This window comes from Corythoichthys intestinalis, chromosome 2 (genome assembly GCF_030265065.1).
Source record: "Corythoichthys intestinalis isolate RoL2023-P3 chromosome 2, ASM3026506v1, whole genome shotgun sequence".
Lineage (NCBI taxonomy): Eukaryota > Metazoa > Chordata > Actinopteri > Syngnathiformes > Syngnathidae > Corythoichthys > Corythoichthys intestinalis.
The window spans coordinates 24,482,505-24,496,870 of NC_080396.1; the positions used below are offsets into that span (position 1 = coordinate 24,482,505).

General features: G+C 42.6%; 1 protein-coding gene across 11 annotated transcripts in view; it reads right to left on the minus strand.

The window, feature by feature from the left end:
* Positions 1-14,366, minus strand: part of LOC130906756 (membrane-associated guanylate kinase, WW and PDZ domain-containing protein 1-like) — a 183,678-nt gene that overhangs the window by 114,790 nt on the left and 54,522 nt on the right. The window contains exon 1 of one of the 11 annotated variants that reach the window (XM_057821420.1): positions 1,764-6,222. The exons of the other annotated variants lie outside the window; for them this stretch is intronic. The gene's annotated coding sequence lies outside the window, so the exon portion shown is untranslated. Of the gene's footprint in view, positions 1-1,763; positions 6,223-14,366 lie in introns of those variants that run through there. 11 annotated transcript variants of the gene reach the window in all.

Here is a 14,366-nt window from a genome sequence, read left to right on the forward strand (position 1 = left end):
ACTTCGGCACCCCTGTTCTAAATCCTGTAGTACAATGGTCTCCAACCCCGTCCACAAAGGCTCGCTGAGGATGCAGGATTTCATTCCAACCAGACAAATGACAAGACAACACTCTTTCAGCAATCTGGTGTTTTACACATGCAATCAGTTGATTGCAGTCAGGTGCTGCGTGTTTCAGCAGAAACCTCATTGGTTCAACTATCTGTGCTGGATCGGCAGGACCAAAAACCACAAACCACAGCAGGCCTTTGAGGGCCGGGTTGAAGACAACTGCTGCAGTAGAAGCATGTCTAAATATCTAGCACGTGAATCAGGGATGATTCTTCTGTAGTCTGACAAGCACAATTCAGAAGTTAGAACTCAAGGCCCTGAAAATCGTGTTGTGTAAGGCCACCCTTAGTGTGACTACGTTCAACAAATCTCAAACTAAAAGGATTGCTGGCCCAGAAAAAATAACGAGGAAGAAGATAAACGGGTACACTTAACCAATGAGCTTCAGTTGATGTACTAAGGCACAGGTGTCAAACCGATTCCAGAAAGGGCCTAGTGGGTGCTGGATTTTGTTCCAACCGATAACGCGCAGAGAGTTTAACCAATGAAATTCCTGCTGAAACAAGCAGCACCTGACAAAGTTTAACCGATTACACATGTAAAAGATCTAACTGGTAAAAAGGTGTCCTCTTCACTAGTTGGAAAGCAAACCTGCACTCACTAGGCCCTTTCTGGAATCGGTTTGACACGTGTGTTCTAAGGGGCCTTCACAATATTGAACTCCAAAAGCGGCCTGGTACCTTCATAAATGTGATTTTGGAGCTAGTGTGGCTGTTAAAATCATGTCGGAAAGCTTACTACATATTTCAAATCAAAAAATCCCCAGTTTTCTTGGATCACCAAGGTACCTCACACTAGTACGCCATAGCTTTCCTTAGCTTATTTAAATTTGGTCTCTAATTGTTTCTCTTTTCTAATGTTCTATAGAGCAAAGATGAATTACAATTCATTCGCAAACAGTTGTTTGGTTTTAAAAGGTAGAGCCGGGGATTTTTAGAAGAAAGGAATGATGGAGTTGCCCATTAAAGTTAACAGGAGGATGAGGAGAGAGAAAGGCTAGACACACAATACTGCTGCTGCCCAACACAACAGGCCATTCTTTCAGCTCGCGCCATAACACTCCTCGCAGCTGAGTCCTGGCTGCTATTCTCCTGCTGTTCCCCCCGACCCAATCCCTCCCTGACTCTCCCCTTTCAGTATGGGGGAGAGGAATGAGTGAGGGGGCTGAAATTGAATAGTGGGCAAGCACAAGTAGTCGAAAGCCCCGTTTACTGGAAATCTCATGAAACTACAAAAGATCTTAAGATTTTTGTTTCCATTCACCTCAATGAATCAAAATTCGACTTTGCTCTCAGCGAAAAGTTGAGGAGGTTATAAAGATGGAGAGTGAAAATGAAAGGCATGTAAAAAAAAAAGAAGCGATGGAGCATGAGGCAGGGATGATGAATCATTCTCTCCAAGAAGCAATTGTGTCAACAGATCAGTGTTTAAAGCACATGTCAGAGTCATACACTTGCATATGTGCAGTATGATATACGTTGTTCTGCTATAAATAAACAATATCATTGATCATCTCAATCATTCAACACATGCATGTACCTGACCCTCTTTTTTATGTCTATTCCCTGCCCAGTGCCAACCTCCACACCTTCCAATCATCTTCCTAGCAGCCTGGATATCTCTCAGAAGTAAAGTAAATGTAAAACAACTACCTTGGCACTTTCGCGTCTGTTGAGTCCCTCTCTGCACAATATTCCACAGATATAATCAACGGGATAAATCCAAGTGTGACTGTGCTCTCCTTGTTCCATCCGAGCCCTCTGTCGCTCATGTGGTTAACTGTGAGCAAGTGCTAGATCTTCCAGTTTACTCGGCCAGCCGGGTGGCAGGCAGCTGCCGTGTTTTTTCCTCAAACAGAGCAAATTAGAAGTCCGGCCCAGCTTAGAGGCTAAGCCAATGTGAGCTATTCACACTCCAGCTCCTTTTTGTGGCCAATAGCTGAAGCCCCACACACCCTCTATCTTGCATACACCCGCCCACAGCCTCCCTCTTCCTTCACTTGTCGCTCCTCTTCTCTGCCTCACTCTTCTTCCCTTTCCCTTCTCCCGCTATCTTAGTCATAAATATAGACTCTTGACATTACCTAACACATGGGCTGTCCTGATAAACAGCCTGTTCGTGTGAGAAAACCTCTCCGGGGTGAAAGGCGGGCTAAAGAGGAGTGTGGAGGGCAGCAGGACAAGGATTAGGTATAGGATTGGCTATTCTGCATAGGAGGGGAGGGTACAGTGACATTATGCAGATTGGAAATTAGCCAATTATCAACATGCTAGTAGGGAGAAACAAAGCAAAGGCAAAAATCACTACGATGTCCAGTCGTTGCTATCTTGGGAGCGAATAGTCCTATGACTTGCTTCGAGGACAGGCAGTTCGAGGACAGGCAGTGAAAAAACTGAGTTTTAGACGACAAGAAATATTGGAGTAGTACATGTCTATACGTATAGAGTTGAATCGCTTCCCTGGCAACATGACCTCAAAAACCAAGTGATGCCCTTAGGGAATAAAGATGGCATCTTTCTAATTTGCATGGTCTCACCACTCTCAGACTAACCTGACCAAAAGTAAGTAAAAACCACTAGACGTTAAAACTAAAGATGCACTGAAGATTCGGTGGTGGAAAATTTTTAGCCGAAATGTGTATAAAATTTTCGGTTTCAGTCTAAAATGCTTTTTTTACTGAAATTACAGTACCAAAACTGGGAATTGTGTTGACGCAAGCAAATAGCTCGGTAGCGTGCACTTCACTTTGCTATGTCCGATTAATAAGTTGTGTTGGCTTAGCGCAGAAGCACATGTTACATACCCGCAACAGCACGTGTTACATACCCCCAATATTATTCATTCCATGGACACACTTTTGGACAAAATGCTTTCTGGAAGGTAACTTATACCATGACTTGAGTTTCATTATCATGTTCCAAATGCTTCCACTTTCAACTAAGCTATATGGTCCTAAGTCCTTTGAAATTAACCGAGCGATAGATGCCCTTTATTGCCTGAATTATGGCTGAATTGTGTTTGGAAAAACTGTATTTTGTCCTACCAATCTTGCTTTGCAGGTTATGCTCGCCACGTTTGCCTCCTGGACAAGTGCATCTGTCCCACCATTCAATCTCGCTAGGTGATTGTTAAGTTTCATCACACTTACACTGTATTAGATGGTCACTGTGCAAACTTTCAAAAGGTCAGGCTTTTGTATAGCATTCCATGCCTTTAAGAAACCCAAATGATTTCCAAACTGTCGATTTTAGGTAAGGAACGGTGTAGCTCGCTCATGCTCTCCAGCCACACAGGTGAAGTCACTACTCTTACAGATAAAAAAGGTCAACACCGAAGTCTCATGAGACTTCACATGCCAAGTGGCACAACTGTGGCAGGTATAAGCCACCGGGTCAGGAAAATAATAAGTAGGATCTCACACATGATAGTCCGATAACTGATTCAAATCGGTTTATTTTAACACCTCTATTGTCTACAGTACCAATCTTAATAATTACGGATGTGAGTGATTTCCAGTGTCTTGCAGAAATTGCGTTATTCATTTTCTGTACTGCTAATCTTCAGTCACTCTGTATTTTTAACTTGTCTAAGCTCTGGTCATTGAATCGATTTTAAGTGGATCTTTCAAATAAAAAAATTTTCTCTTGAGTTTGAGTATTTGCCAATATAGAGTCCCGATCTGATACCCAAGCAATACATTAAGAACTGCATAGCTAAAGGCTCAGTTGTCCAAAAGCAGACTAGCATCAGACAGCTTTAAGATCCTGCTTGGTCAATTGGTGCTCAATTTATATAAAGAGTAGAGCTACAGAAACATCTGAGCTAATTATAGTCCTTCTTTATCAACAGTTCCAACCCAGTTGGTCATCTACATAATTTGATACCAATACATGCCAATGCAAGTTTGGGGCATTTTTCATTACTATATATATGAATGAATAATTGTTATTGTTTTGCAAAGGCCGCTTGAAGTTTAGCTAATTTGCACACTAATAAATTAATTGAATTGTTAAACAAACAAAAAAAAAGAATGACATCACTTAACATCATGGTAAATATTACTGATGCACTGATACCGATAGCAGTATCAGTAGGGGGTGCCGATCCGGCCCGAAATGGTGGTATCGGCAAGTACCAACAAACAGGGAGCCGATACCATTTACCGCCTTTTTGCAGCCTTTTTTCTCCTGACATTTTCTCCCCACTACATTGCATGCCAACCAACTATCGCTATTGACCTGCTCCAGACCAATGAGAGCAGGCCAATATTTGCTCTTAACCAATGCCGGGGCAGCTTTTTCATATGGATAAAAAACAAACTAGGAGTAGGAGGAGAAAATGTCGGCGGTTTCGGAATATTTCAGCGCAAAGTACAATGGCTAGTGATGTCCACAGCAACAACTCTGGGCAGTGGGACAGAAAGTGAAGCAGCAAGACAGAAATGTCTGAAAAAAATCACCAAAATGACTGTTGTCTGTAACCTGCCCCTTGCCTTCTTTGAAAGCATGGGAATCCTGCTTTTTATGGCTGACGTAGTACTTAAGTATAAGATCCCAAGTCGCAAATGAATTAAGGAGACGACTATCCTACACTAGAAAATAAAGTAACAAAACATGTTTTAGAAAAGCTGGAGAAGGCAAGGGCCATAAGATTTTCAACCGACGTCTGGAACAGTCAAGTCTCCCAACTTTCCTTGCTTAGCTTGACAGCCGACTGGAAAGCGTAGTACTTCATGTGAATGAATTCAAGGGATGACACACACCGGCCAAGCTATTGCTGCTAAACTGGAGCATCCCGAAGTCAAAGGTACTTTACTTTGTCTTTTACTGAAAGAAATGACACAGTAATTTCAGACCTGTTTCAAATGTGCTGTAGAAGTAAGCAAAGTAAGCTAAGCTAAGTGGCTAAGCTGTGTGTGTGTGTGTGTACTGTTTGCATTTGTGCATTGCTATAGAGTTGAGTTATTTGCTGCTGGTGCACAAAGAGGTAGGCTAATAGACAGGATGCTGTGGTCAATTATTATTATCATTATCCCCTTCTAATTTCATGAAAGTTGCACTGTTTGGCCTTTATGGGGTTTAAAAAGGTTTCTTATGTTCATGTTCAGTTTATTATTAGCAATGCATTTTTGCTTTCTTACCGTTGGGCTAGTATTATACAGGTTTTAATTTCACAAATTTAGCACTATTTTGGCCTTTGAGAGCCAAAGGTTTATTCAACTATTGTCACCCATACCAGGTATGCAATAAAAAGTTGTACTGGATTCACTTTGTATTAGTCTTTTTCCTGTTTCGCAAAGGTAAGCAGTAGCCTGACAAAGCCATGATAGCAATGATTTCACATCCAAGTATGTAGATCTTTGACAAAAAAAATACACGTGTATATATATAAACGGAATGGTATCGGTATCGGCCGATACTGCACAGCCAGGTATCGGTATCAGGGCCAAAAAAATGGCATTGGTGCAATACTAGTAAATATACTGTAGGTCCCTATTAAAATATATTTTCATTAATTCACTAGTGCAAGTAAAAAAAGCTTCGAGTAGCACACACATGAAGGTTAAAACTAGGCTGCATATTCTAAGAAAAAAAATTCCCACATGATTTTCAACAACGAAAAAGGTCTGAAGTAACTGTGTTCACTATGTAAACATGTGACAGAAAACATTGTTGGGATCATCACACAGTTTCAACACAAACTGATTAGACACAGTAGCTAAAGCGGTCCATGTAAATACCATGGAATTCCTTGTGGGCAACTTTATACAGGATAAATAAATAAATAAAAAGGTTTTCCGAATCCTTTGACAAAAATGCATTAGTCAATCAGTGTTCTTTACACTCCCTTGTACTTGGAAAAACATTGTGAATGTGTTGTACTGAGTTTGGATCCAAACCAGTATTGGCTCATCCATCTGTAATGGATCACTGTAAACTGACTTAATTGACCTGCCACATTGACTGGTGATTGACCATATTCCTACAATCTGAGTTTGCAGTAGGGGTTGACTAATGTATTTTTCGGAAATACTAAAAAACTAAAATTGACAGTGACCCTTACAGTTGTGATCAAAAGTTTACATACACTTGTGAAGAACATAATGTCATGGCTCTCTTGAGTTTCCAGTTATTTCTACAACTCTGATTTTTCTCTGATAGAGTGATTGGAACAGATACTTCTTTGTCACAAAAAAACATTCAAGAAGTTTGGTTCTTATATGACTTTATTATGGGTGAACAGAAAAAAGTAATCAAATCTGCTGGGTCAAAAATATACAGCAGCGCTAATATTTGGTAAGATGTCCCTTGGCCATTTTCACTTCAATTAGGCGCTTTTGGTAGCCATCCACAAGCTTCTGGCAAGCTTCTGGTTGGATCTTTGACCACTCCTCTTGACAGAATTGGTGCAGTTCAGTTAAATTTGATGGCTTTCTGACATGGACTTGTTTCTTCAGCATTGTCCACAAGTTCTCAATGGGGTTTAAGTCAGGACTTTGGGAAGGCCATTCGAAAACCTTAATTCTAGCCTGATTTAGCCATTCCATTACCACTTTTGATGTGTGTTTGGGGTCATTGTCCTGTTGGAACACCGAACTGCGCCCAAAACCCAATCTTCGGGCTGATGACGTTAGGTTATCTTGAAGAATTTGAAGGTAATCCTCCTTCTTCATTATCCCATTTACTCTCTGTAAAGCACCAGCTCCATTGGCAGCAAAACAGCCCCACAGCATAATACTACCACCACCGTGCTTGACGGTAGGCATGGTGTACTTGTGGTTAAAGGCCTCGCCTTTTCTCCTCCAAACATATTGCTGGGCATTGTGGCCAAACAGCTCGATTTTTGTTTCGTCTGACCACAGAACTTTCCTCCAGAAGGTCTTATTTTTGTCCATGTGATCAGCAGCAAACTTCAGTCGAGCCTTAAGGTGCCGCTTTTGGAGCAAGGGCTTCCTTCTTGCACGGCAGCCTCTCAGTCCATGGAGATGCAAAACACGCTTGACTGTGGACACTGACACCTGTGTTCCAGCAGCTTCTAATTCTTAGTTGAATCTTCACCCTCCTGACCAATTTTCTCTCAGCAGCAGGTGATAGATTGCGTTTTCTTCATGATCGTGGCAGTGACAAAACAGTGCCATGCACTTTATACTTACAAACAATTGTTTGCACTGTTGCTTTTGGGACCTGCAGCTGATTTGAAATGGCTCCAAGTGACTTTCCTGACTTGTTCAAGTCAATGATTGTTCAAGTCAATAATCACTCACAAGAAATTGCTAATTCGTGTTGCTGTATGTATATTTTTGACCCAGCAGATTTGATCACTTTTTCTGTTAACCCATAATAAAGTCATAAAAGAACCAAACTTCATGAATGTTTTTTGTGACAAAGAAGTATCTGTTCCAATCACTCTATCAGAGAAAAATCAGAGTTGTAGAAATAACTGGAAACTCAAGAGAGCCATGACATTATGTTCTTCACAAGTGTATGTAAACGTTTGACCACAACTGTATGTATGAATTCTGGTTTCTGGTTGTGCTTAATGACCTTTAACCCATTTTGTTGGAGCCAAACTGTATCATACTGCTCCAGTACAGTACTCAGGACACTTTCATCGAACCCATAAATAAAACAAATAATGAGTAAAAAATATTTACAATGATCAAATATAAAGAACTCCAGCAACATACTAATTTGGCCAATAACCAGGTGTGCCTATGTATGAAAATAAAAATGTATTCATTCATGCTATCCTTATAATCTACTGTGCCTTATAGTCAGCAAAGTACGATACACTAAAATGAGAGCTGCTTCTAAACGTTGTTACATCAAATAAAATACACTTGCTCATCCATCCATCCATCTTTTGTACTTTCACTCCGTTCCTCCCCCTCTTGGAAACAAGACCCCATGATACGTGAACTCCATCACATGGGAAAGTGTTTTCATCTCTTGCCTGGCGAAAGCATTCCATCTTTTCTGACTGAGGACAATGGTCTCAGTTTTGGAGGTGGTGATTCTAATTCCAACTGCCTCACACTCAGCTGCGAGTTGAAGATCACGGCTTGATGAAACATATAGAACCATATCATCTGCAGGGGAGATTCTGAAGCTGCCAAATGACACTTCCTCAAAGCCTTGGCTATGCTTAGACATTTTGTCCATAAAGGTTATGAACAGAATTGGTGACAAAGGGCAGCCTTTGCAGCTTCCAGTGATGGGTTGGCGGAAATGCGTACCAAACTCTAACACCAGTCATCCAGTTACAGATACACCATATTTGGGGGTCTGGTATCCCTTACTTCTAGGGCACCACCCTCAGGGTTCCCCATGGGACACAGTTGAATGCCTTCACCAAGTCCACAAAACACATGTAGAATGGTTTGGCGAACTCACTTGCACCCTCAAGGACGCCAGCATGGGTTTAGAGCTGGTCCACAGCCGGGACGAAAACAACAGTTCTCCTCCTAAATCTGAGATTTCACTTCCCGACACTCCTTTCCAGTACCCCTGAATAAACCTTACCAGGAAGGCTGGGTCTTGTCTTTATCTTAGTTGGTACACATCCTCCTGTCCCCCCTTCCTTAAAAGGTAGATCACCACCCCGGTCTGCCAAATCAAATTCAGTTTCTGTTATTTCCAGGCAATTTTGCGGAGATGTATCAAACAATAAAATCTTGCAACAGCCAAAGCTTTTAGAAACACTGGGAAGATCTCATCAAACCCTGGGGCCCTGCCACTTAATTGACTTCACACCCAGTGATAGGGAAGCCCGCCTCAGAGTCCCCAGACCCTGCTTCCTCATGGGAAAGGAGTGAAGGAAGTCTTCGAAGTATTCAGTAAACTAACTCACAATCCTGAGTCAAGGTCAGCAATGCCCCATCTCAATTACAGTGGGGCAAATAAGTATTTAGTCAACCACTAATTGTGCAAGTTCTCCCACATGAAAATATTAGCGAGGCCTGTGATTGTCAACATGGGTAAACCTCAACCATGAGAGACAGAATGTGAAAAAAAAAAAAAAAAAGAAAATCACATTGTTTGATTTTTAAAGAATTCATTTGCAAATCATGGTGGAAAATAAGTATTTGGTCAATACCAAAAGTTCATCTCAATATTTTGTTACGTACCCTTTGTTGGCAATAACGGAGGCCAAACATTTTCTGTAACTCTTCACAAGCTTTTCGCACACTGTTGCGGGTATTTTGGCCCATTCCTCCATGCAGATCTCCTCTAGAGCAGTGATGTTTGGGGGCTGTCGTTGGGCAACACGGACTTTCAACTCCCTCCACAGATTTTCTATGGGGTTGAGATCTGGAGACTGGCTAGGCCACTCCAGGACCTTGAAATGCTTCTTACGAAGCCACTCCTCTGTTGCCCTGGCTATGTGTTTGGGATCATTGCCATGCTGAAAGACCCAGCCACTACTCATCTTCAATGCAACTGCTGATAGAAGGAGATTTTTACTCAAAATCTCTCGATACATTGCCCCATTCATGCTTTCCTTTACACAGATCAGTCGTCCTGGTCCCTTTGCAGAAAAACCGCCGCAAAGCATGATGTTTCCACCCCCATGCTTCACAGTGGGTATGGTGTTCTTCGGATGCAATTCAGTATTCTTTCTCCTCCAAACACGAGAACCGGTGTTTCTACCAAAAAGTTCTATTTTAGTTTCATCTGACCATGACACATTCTCCCAGTCCTCTTCTGGATCATCCAAATGCTCTCTAGCGAACTGCAGACGGGCCTGGACGTGTACTTTCTTCAGCAGGGGGACACGTCTGGCAGTGCAGGATTTGAGTCCCTGGTGGCGCATTGTGTTACTGATAGTAACCTTTGTTACTGTGGTCCCAGCTCTCTGTAGGTCATCCACTAGGTCCCCCCGTGTGGTTCTGGGAGTTTTGCTCACCGTTCTTGTTATCATTTTGATGCCACGAGGTGAGATCTTGCATGGAGCCCCAGCTCGAGGGAGATTATCAGTGGTCTTGTATGTCTTCCATTTTCTAATAATTGCTCCCACAGTTGATTTCTTTACACCAAGTGTTTTACCTATTGCAGATTCAGTCTTCCCAGCCTGGTGCAGGTCTACAATTTTGTCTCTGGTGTCCTTCAACAGCTCTTTGTTCTTGGCCATAGTGGAGTTTGGAGTGTGACTGACTGAGATTGTGGACAGGTGTCTTTTATACCGATAATGAGTTAAAACAGGGTCCATTAATACAGGTGATGAGTGGAGCCTTGTTAGACCTCGTTAGAAGAAGTTAGACCTCTTTGACAGCCAGAAATCTTGCTTGTTCATAGGTGACCAAATACTTATTTTCCACTCTAATTAGGAAATTGTTTTTTTTTTTTTTTTTTAAATCAAACAATGAGATTTTCTGTTTTTTTCCCCCACATTCTGTCTCTCATGGTTGAGGTTTACCCATATTGACAATTACAGGCCTCTCTAATCTTTTCAAGTAGGAGAACTTGCACAATTGGTGTTTGACCAGTGTTGGGCACGTTACTTTAAAAAAGTAATTAGTTACATTACTCACTGCTTCTTCCAAAAAGTAACTGAGTTAGTAACTGAATTACTCTATAGTAAAAGTAACTAGTTACCAGGGAAAGTAACTATTTCCGTTACTTTAAAAAGAACTTGTTGTATGTCAAAGAATTTGAAATTTTCTGAGCAGTATTCGAGTCAGTGGAATAGAGAAGAACAGACAGGTAGTTAACTTGTTAGGCGCTTCAGCAGATTTGAATTGCTTACCACAGATGTCGACAAAAGCTTTGCCCCGGGACATAAATTACACATTACATGCAGGTTCTTTCCTTTAATTTCGACAAACTTGAAATAGTGTCTATATCTCCACCTCTTAAAGGACAATTTTTCTTCCGAATGCTCTGCCATCCCGACCCTGTGCATCTGTTTTGCGTGTGTGTGTTTGCCGCACGCGCTGTTCCGGTTTACTTGTGAAATCACCGGCTCTGACTGGCTTAGCACGACACATGACTCTAACCCTCAGCCAATCACAATCACTTCCATCGCATCTCTCGAGGGGGTGCATTCAGGTAGGCTCGTTTCCTGACAATTCACGTCACCTTCAAAGCGTCTGCCGTCTTCAAGATGGAAGCAGAATTATTGCTGGCTGACTGTGGGAGATGGGAACGAGGCTACCATCAGGTGTACCAAACACAGAAACGTTACCAAACTTTGGAAAGCATTGTCTAATTGAATGAGCAGGGACAAACAGCTTGGAGTCAGAAGTACGTGCGCTATTCTCGAACCTGAACGCACCTCAAGTCTTGGATGACAAATTAACAGAGCAGAGAGTCGACTCGACACGGCTGGTAGTTTCTTCAATTTATTCAGAGTAAGTAACGCACCGCTTTTGATCGTCAGTAACGGTAACGGCGTTGTAACGGCAGAAAAATTAGTTAGATTACCCCGTTACTGAAAAAATAACGCCGTTACGTAAAGGCGTTATTTATAACGGCGTTACTCCCAACACTGTGTTTGACTAAATACTTATTTGCCCCACTGTTTGTACAGTTTTGATGAGGCACTGCTTTCTTCTCTTGAGATGCCGGATGGTAGACCAGAATTTATTCAAAGCCTACTGGAAGCAGTCTCACCAAACATTTCCTATGCTCAAATTAAGCACTGTTTTACTTGGTGAGCCGGTACCATCAGCTGCCTCTTAGGTCGCACAGGGCAAAAAGGCCTAATAGCACTCCTTATGGCTGACACTTGCTCATACCGCCAATATTAATTTCACCTTTTGATGTTACCGTGCAACTTAATACCTCTAAGTAAAAAACACAATAACCATCATGGTAAATGAATAAGATGGGATGTCGATTAAGTCATTGTTAAAAGCATAACATATTGCTTTAAAGTTTGGGGAAAAGAGCCGTTAAATGCCATAGATTTTCTCCTTGGGGAGCTCAGCGTCCGCATCATCCAGTGCACCTTTTGCATAATCTCAACCAATAATTATAACAATAACAACCAAAAGGTACATCCTCAGATTTTTGGGTATGTGTACGTTGCTAGCCATTGCGTCAACAAAATGCTATAATTTCGGCACTCAATACCCTTACACACAGTCAATGTAAATACACAGTCGGCACCTGTCCCTGTACAACATCATCACTATGCAAAAACAGATTTTTTTTTCCCATGGAGCGTTGAACTTTTATTTTATGTGACGTACGCATTTTTACTCTGATGAAGAAAATATCAAGCCTGTCTACGTAAAAAAGGAGACAAACAGAAGCTGGGGCCACTCATCCGTTGCGAGAATGAATGGCCATCATTAGCATGAGGCTCCCCGGCAGCACCCTGCAATGCAGCGACACACACAATGGCGAGTGCCACGCTTCCCCCTGCTGTTCCCCCAGAGAAGCCCTTTTGTTTGGACAGCATCTGGACCTGACCTCCCCACATATGAATTTGCTGTACCCCCCTCCACATTCACGCACACATACTCAATTCTCCCTCAGCTAGCTCTTCTTCTCTTTCCTCTCCTCTTGTATTCCTAACCTCTCAAAAACCTGCCTCGATGGCACCCCCCCACTCTCCACTACCACGTCCGTTCTTCACACACAGCTTCCTGAAAAGGCGCTCTGTGTACTTGTGGGCCTCTTACAAAGCCTGCAGGGTAAATTTGAAAACCAAAGAGGAAAATGCACCAGGGCTACTGGCCATCTGTCCCCCATGGTTGGACGTGCTTATTCCGAGTGGGGCTGCCCCCCTTCCCCTCACATGATTCCTACCCCACCTTCCCTGATTCCCTTAGCCTATATTCACAGCATCCATCACAAACGAACACAGTCTCTGCCAAGCATACATCGCAGACTTAGGCATATGGATGGCGGATGGCGAGCGTAGTGAAGAAGAGAGGTAGGAGCTGCCACTTGCCTGCATACAGAGAGGATGCAACTCAAGATGTAATCCGTTTCTTTGAAGGGACGGCAAACAGAAAAAAATTGGCTCCGGCATTCATTTCCCTGAGATCGGCGGTGGAGTGGAAAACAAGGAAGCGAGGGATTGAAGGACAGCGAGTAGGGGAGGGATATACAGATAGAGCGAGCAAGACAGGAAGAAAGAGAGGTGGAGGTGGCAGCTCGAGTGTGACAGAAGAAGGCAGTAGCCACCACCGAGCCACAGAAACGCTGGCACTCAGGATGACTTAAGTCAAAAAAGACGACTGACAGAGAGAGAAAATGAGAAAGAGAGAGAGGAGGGAGCGATCAGATGGGGGGAGGGAGGAATGGTTGGCTCCGTATAGGCTGAAGCGGTGGGATAAACGCTGAGATAACCCTAGTCCCCAAGCGGCAGCTGTAGACGTGAGCGAGAAATGAATCCCACGAGAGAGTGACTTCGCTATCAATTGTGACATTTGCAGCATGCTAACAATGGCCATCTGCTGTAGTAGAGGGATCGTTGGGAAATGGTCGGAGATGTGCCACCTCACGTGCCCCCAATATAAACACAAATTCACAGGCATGCCACAAAATATTGTAACAAAAGAAGGGGAAAAAAAGACCCCAGCTCGGCCAGTGTTGGAGGGAAGGGCACCTGTTCGAGTCAAACATTGGGAAGGCAGTCGCGTGGGGAGGGGCAGCACATGTGCTCAGTAGAAGGGGCGCAGAAAAGGGAAATGTGGAAATAAAGGAAAGTGAGGGCTTGAGAAGTGTGGCCTTTATTTCATTGCCTTTGTTATTCCGCCTTGTCATGCCCAGGACATATTTGCATGTGTGAGAAAGTCAGAGAGACAATCAACAGGAGGTGGCTGAGATAGCGGGTCATCAAGAGAGCGGGCGAGAGGGAGGGACAGGAAGAAAGAATGGGCGGTGGCATTATAAACAGCATAAATAATACAGTGGAACCTCCAAAATCAAACACACCGGAGGCCATATACTCCAGGAAACGGCCCCAATTTTGTGGATATATAAAGCCTCTAAAGTTGACTTGGAAGCTGTTTACATACACAGAGACTCAGGCAGGATTTTGAAAGAATTGATGAGCAAATTGGCCTCTTGTTTAAACGGTGGTTGTGTTTTAGAAGGAATATTGGTTACAAAAGTGGAAAGACACAGAATTTTAATTTTTTCGATGTCTAATTACTTTTTTTTTTTTTGTAGATAAAGGACAATATTTTCTGTCAATAGGGAAAATAGCTGTTGTCACACATTTTAAAATGCCAGTACTATATTAGCCAATCAAATGCGAGTATCTCAGAATCTCCCATCAACTTGTCATGCATTGGCTAC